Genomic DNA, 6583 nt, shown 5'->3' with positions numbered 1-6583 from the left:
CAAAACATACATTAACCACTTCATCCCTATATACATTGCCTATTTGAAAATAACAGATCTGCTATTTTCAGAAGATTTTATATACATGACGAACTTGTGAAATTGGACATAATGCATAATGAGTTTTACTTTTTACTTTTGTACTTTAAGTACATTTTGATACCAATACTTTTGTACTTTTACTCAAGTCAATTTTTAATTCCGGACTTTTACTTGTAACAGAGTATTTCTACATGGCAGTATTGATACTTTTACTTAAGTAAACAATTTGAGTACTTTTTCGACCGATGCTTGAGGTGGGGAGGGGGAGGAGGAGGGTGATGCAGGTTAGGAGGTGAAGGTGTTTTGTTTAACGGTTGGTTTTATAATCCCTCTCTCACCCTCCTTCCTGTCTCCATCCCACCAATACCACTACCACCCTCCTTTTGATGAAGTGCGCTCTGTCCGGATGACTCGTGTGAGTGATGTGAACATCATGGTGAGGAGACCCTGCGTAAATCAGTAAGTGCATCATACTGTATGTCAGATGGGGGGATGGGGCACACACCCCACACGTGGTGTGTGGGCAAGTCAGTCTTCTGCAAGGTCCTGATCTATCACTCCAGGGAATGACTGAGCTGTTGATAAACACTGTCTGATCACCGTAACATCCCATGCTGAATTTCACAATTTCCACAGTCCCTGGTGGATGGTAAACAAAACTGTTGGGAATGCATTGGCCACAATGTACCAGTGTGTGAATCAGAATCATGTTACACTCTCAAAGGTCCAGTGCGATGACATTTTCAGTAATTTTATTTTGAAGTTTCAGTCTGAAACGGCCTCGCAACCAATCAGAAGGTTCCATCCCTTCAGGCTATGGCACGGTAAAACCCACTCACGTGGTTAATTTATATTCATGAAAGTGACGTATCTATGTCATCACGCAGCACGTTTTCATTCACAGGAAGTAATTACAGTAAGATTGGCTTTTTAGGGACTTTTGATATAAAAATACAAAAATGGGTTTTAATTTTTTTTATTGGCATCTATTGTTAGGTATGCCCATATAATATGATGTTCACGGATATGCTCTAAAATTGTGAAAAACGTATTTTTCATTTCACTAGACCTTTAACATGAAGGGCAGAGCGTCAGAATGATTGCGCACGTTAAAAGCCAAAGGCACTGGCAGGTAGACCAACCGTGCCAATTGTCTGTAAGGTGAATGCAGGATCCCCCTGCAAGGTCAAATGTGAAATTGCATTTTTTTCAGAGGATCATTTCTACTCACTAGATGTGCTTGGCTCAGTTAAGACCAAAGGGGCTTTTCTATTCATAAATAGCAGATACTGTATATAAGCTCATAGCGTGGCACCAAGTGCCTGGAACAAAATATTTTTCAACATATCTAAAAATGTTTTCTAAATCCTAACAGTATGTATGCTATATCAGTGGTGCTCCAACTTTTTCATGTCAAGGACCACCCAAAATTATTATGTATTTGGCCACAGACTCGCATCTCAAAATATTTTGTTCCAGGGACCAAATATTGGAGTTAGAAATGTTCGCTTTAAGAAATAGCGTGGCACTCGGTACCACGCTATGAGCTTGTAGATCTGAAAGAAAATCTAGTATGACACAGATGCGTTCCTGGATTGAAGGGGTTAAGGCATTAAAGGGTTAGTTCACCCAAATAAATACTTTTTTTCTATTGATTAGTCACCCCATGGAGACTTGAATTCATGGATATGTTTTTGTTTTTGTCGCATTCCTAAGACAATAATTTGATGACCAGCGGTCCGGTAGGCAGCGGTTCCCGTAGGAGACACAAAAGAGACTCTTTGTGTCTCCTACCGGAACCGCTGCGGTCATCAAATTATTGGCTTGGGAATGCGACAAAAACAAAAAAATATCCATGAATTCAAGTCTCCATGGGGTGACTAATCGATAGAAAAAAAGTAATTTTGATGGTGAATTATCCCTTTAAGAGGGAAGGAACTGGCAGCTCTCAGAAATCGCTTTCCAGGATCATAGCCATGGTTTTACTTTAATATTAATGCTAGTCATACCTCGGTTTCACCTTAATTATTCTGTCCTTAGCCCTTGCTGGGTTGACAACAGCACTTTTAGCTTGTCAGGGTACTAAATACGGTTAGCATAATTTTCTTGTCTTCACACACTTGGGCCAGACTACTGTAGTAGGGGCTTGTGTCTTGCTCAAGACACTTGAGGATGATGAGCAGGGGTCATCACCATGCCAGCTTGTGATGAACATTTTCATCAATATTTTATTTTTGTCACGGACAGACAATATAACTGATCAATAATTTTACCAGAAACACAAATGACTAGCCCTAAATGTAACCTAATGGACTCGTAATGTGCCATAGTGTCTATGCCAGTGTGCTACACATTTAAAACTATAGGCCAGTATTTCTGCATAAACACTGAGCCACTTAACCACGCGCACACACACACACACACACACACACACACGCACGCACGCACGCACGCACGCACGTACATACGTACGTACGTGTGCGTGCGTGCGTGCGTGCGTGCGTGCGTGTGTGTGTGTGTGTATTTCCATGCACAAACGTTCAGGCTTCAGTTAGGCACAATGGCAGCAAAGTTGTGTTTCACCAAACACGATAAATGTGGAGGAACAGTGGAAATTCTCGATTTCAGTACCCGTCTGTCCAACGAGGAGAGCCAGTGAATACTGGCGTAGAGTGAGGGCTATAGGGAGGCCTGATCAGCACCGACTCAGCGCAGCTTGTCTTCAGCTAGTTAATCAGAGCGCAGGTGTCATCACTTCAAGCTGACTAAGTAAGTAGAGTATGTACCTCCCCTCAATGACTTGCGCTAGGCGAAGGAGCTGTCCTTGGTGCTGAACTCTGCCCCTGTTCCACTGTGCTCATCTGGCCCAGCGAGACTCCACAATATATATGTAAATAAATATATATATATTACATTTGTTGCTGTTGGGTAGAAAACAGCTTTTGAGCTTCTTTTTCCCCCCCATAAATCAGTGCTATTGAACACCCTTTACGTCTGTACTGTGTGTTGGTTATAAACTATATTATATAATATTAAATATTGAACCAATGAAAAGTATTAAAAAGCCCTTCTGACAAAACCAGTTAACTCCATTGGATCCTCAAACTGTCTGCTAAACCAGCTAACTCCAGCAAAGGGGGGTGGAGTTAGCTGGTTTTGCTGACTCTGGGCTCCACACCCTTTTGACCTCCAACCTCATTGTGAGCTTGGAGGTCCATTTAGCTGTACTTATCAATGATGAACAAAACCTCCTAACTCCACTTTTTGTTTCGTTTTTTCATTTCCTGAAAAATGAAAAATGTATATATATTTCCTGAGCCGAGTATTTTATAAAGGTCTCAATCGTTCAGAAATAGTGTTTGTTCATAAGCTGTCCAGCCGGCTCTCATAGACTCCAATGTCATTCCAATGGGTTTCAAACGGTGCACAGTGGTGTTTTAATTGCCACTAGAGACTAGACTAAAAGCTCCCTGATGTTGTCAAAAACAAAAAAAGTAGATGCCCACCCCCCCAGCCACACACAACCACAAACACACACACGCACACGCGCACGCGCACGCGCACGCACACACACACACACACACACACACACACACACAGATTCAGTGTGTACTTCAAGTGTTTTATGTCTTCTCTGACTATTTTGAGTTTCTGCCTGGAGGCTGAAACCTTGAGGGTCAAACGTGCCAATAGAAAAACAGCGCTTTAGTGACATAGTAAAAACATACCCTCCGGCTCATTATCATAACACAACAGGTGTGGGCATGAGGAGGAGGAGGGACTAGGACAGGTGGGTGGTGCTAAGGTGGTGGAGGAGGTGCTAAGGTGAGAACCAGGTATACTTAATGAACTGGAGGCGTGTCCACATAAAAACATAATTTTAACAATTTCTGTACACTTTTTTGAAAAAAATCTTCCTCCTATAACCATAATACCTGATGATTATGTTTTGGGGGGGGGGGGGGGGTGGGGGGGAATCACTGAAAATCACGGCACCCCGTCTTTAAGAAAAAGTATAAAAGATATATGAAACATTAGTGGAGGTACTTCTGTGACCTACTGGGAATGTGCACAAGACATTTGATGCTGATCGGTACAGCGGTTTGTGAGATTAGCTTCGGACATAACGACAGACACACAGACTGACCATCTTATATAAGGCTAGTCTCCTGCAGAGCCACGCCGTAAATAGATATGCCATTAGGTTTTTGGTGCTTTGGGGGCTGCCCAAATAACCGCAGAATCGGAAAACAGAGAAAAGCGATTGAAAAAATTCCATGCTCTAAGGTAAACTATTTTTAAATCCCAGGCAATTGTTCTGAGCAGCCATGGGGACTGACAAGTCATGCGCTGACAACTCACATGCTGGCAACTCAAGCACGATAATTTCTTTGCTCTGCGAAGAAAGTATGAAAGGATATATGAGAAAGCCAGCACAAAGAAATATAGGCAGTGTGAGCCATAGTGACATGCAAATCCACTATTTGGGGTTTTCCTTTTATCTCAAAGATATAATATAGAAGGAAGTGAGCCTAACTTGAAATATCAGCAATGCATTGCACCATAAATATCTTTTTGCCCAGGGTGAATGGGGACACAGTGGCATTGCCTCTAGATGTGCAGTGAACAAACAATTAGAAGGATTGCCTTTTAGAAAAATGCCAAAGGTTACCAACATCCCTCTCAACACACGCACGCACGCACGCACGCACGCACGCACGCACGCACGCACGCACGCACGCACGCACGCACGCACACACACACACACACACACACACACACACACACACACACACACACACACACACACACACACACAAACACACATCTATATGTATTACTATACTTGTGAGGACAGCAATGTTTTGTTATTCACACTTAATTGGCCATCTCTAAATGTAAAAAGACATACAGTATGCACTGGCTCCAATTGAAATGCATTCATTTTTATCCTCCAAACTTTCAACGATATATCTATCTTGTACCTTTTATCACTACTTATCAGGTCAGACACGCTCTATTCTTCTTCTGTTCCTCATGTCAGTAAGTCAATTGGTAAACACGCCTTTCTGTTTAAAGCTCCATTTGACGGAATAATTTACCTGTTAACATTGATTGATTCTTCATGTTTAAAGGAGCACTTTTCCCCAACTCATTCTGTGTCACATTGGTGAGAATGTAGTGAGTGTGATATGAATTTATGTTGAGACCCCCTCAAAAACAAGACGGTACATCACAAATTTGAACCCAAATGCCATATTTGCCATTTCTTGTGGCATTTTTAACCCATAACCCAAAGCCCTAACCCCTAAATCCAAAACCAATGTGTAAACATAAACCCTGAATGCCAAATAATATCACTTGCCCAAACTTCAATCCTTTCCTAATTGTAAACATATTTGGTAACCATAAAAAATAAATAGTGTTTTTTGTTTTTTTGCAGGGGCGGCTGCACGCTCGCTCTGCGCCCCGGTCTTGTCCCTTTCCGTTCGGCATGGCGACCCTCCCCGGGCCCGCACCGACTTACGGCCGAAAACGGGCGCTCCCCGTTCCTCTTTTCCCACATATACTGGTTTCCCACATGAACTGTAACATATATAGGCTACTTATGGCATACGTACCTCTGGCTTCTACATCTGGCCCTCTTACGGCCGATCTACACCAGATAATTTTCGCACACACGTGCATATACGCACACACACACTTTCAGATCCAGTCCTATTTTAAAGAGTGTGTATGCGGGACTCGCGTATCCGCGTGCCTGGTGTAGCCGGTATCATTGATATCAATTGGATCTAAACAACGCTCGCTTTGAAAAGTCTGGTGTAGATCGGCCGTTAAGTATAGCAACACACGCACGCACGCACGCACGCACGCACGCACGCACGCACGCACACACACACACACACACACACACACACATACACAGGGCCTGCTTAGCATTGTCAGTGGGTATCTGTTAATCATGCTGTGGGAATCGCAGGACACCACAGGCAAGCGGGATTCAGACATTTAAACAAATCAATCAATTGATCCGTTCATTCATGAAGTGGCCAAAGCGATGGTTTGTGTACCTCTGGTCTCTAGGTTTCGGATCCCTCAGGCAGTCAGGCATTCATAGTACAAACATACAGACACATGCATGCATCATGCACACATGAAGACACACGCATGCATCATGCACACATGTAGACACACACTCACGCACGCACGCACGCACGCACGCACGCACGCACGCGTATGATGACATAGACAAATACTAGTGAACCCATGTAGACAGATAGATTAGTTGGACTATCTCATGAAGGGTTAACCACTTCCCACAAATCTCAAGATAAATCCACCCTATTTCTTTTTACATTTTATAATAGGGCTTAATGTTTAACAGTCGGAAAAGAGGTGGCCTAGCTAGCATTCCCCAACAATATATTGGGCTGGCAGTATTCTGAAGCTGCTGTACTGGGTCAAAGACATTGATGGGTGCCCTGCTTGCATTCTTATGGAATGCTCTTATTCACAGCTCTCCCTACATCCATTACTA

The sequence above is a fragment of the Gymnoscopelus microlampas genome (assembly GCF_963454915.1).
Source record: "Gymnoscopelus microlampas genome assembly, chromosome: 8".
Lineage (NCBI taxonomy): Eukaryota > Metazoa > Chordata > Actinopteri > Myctophiformes > Myctophidae > Gymnoscopelus > Gymnoscopelus microlampas.
This window is presented reverse-complemented; position numbering follows the sequence as displayed.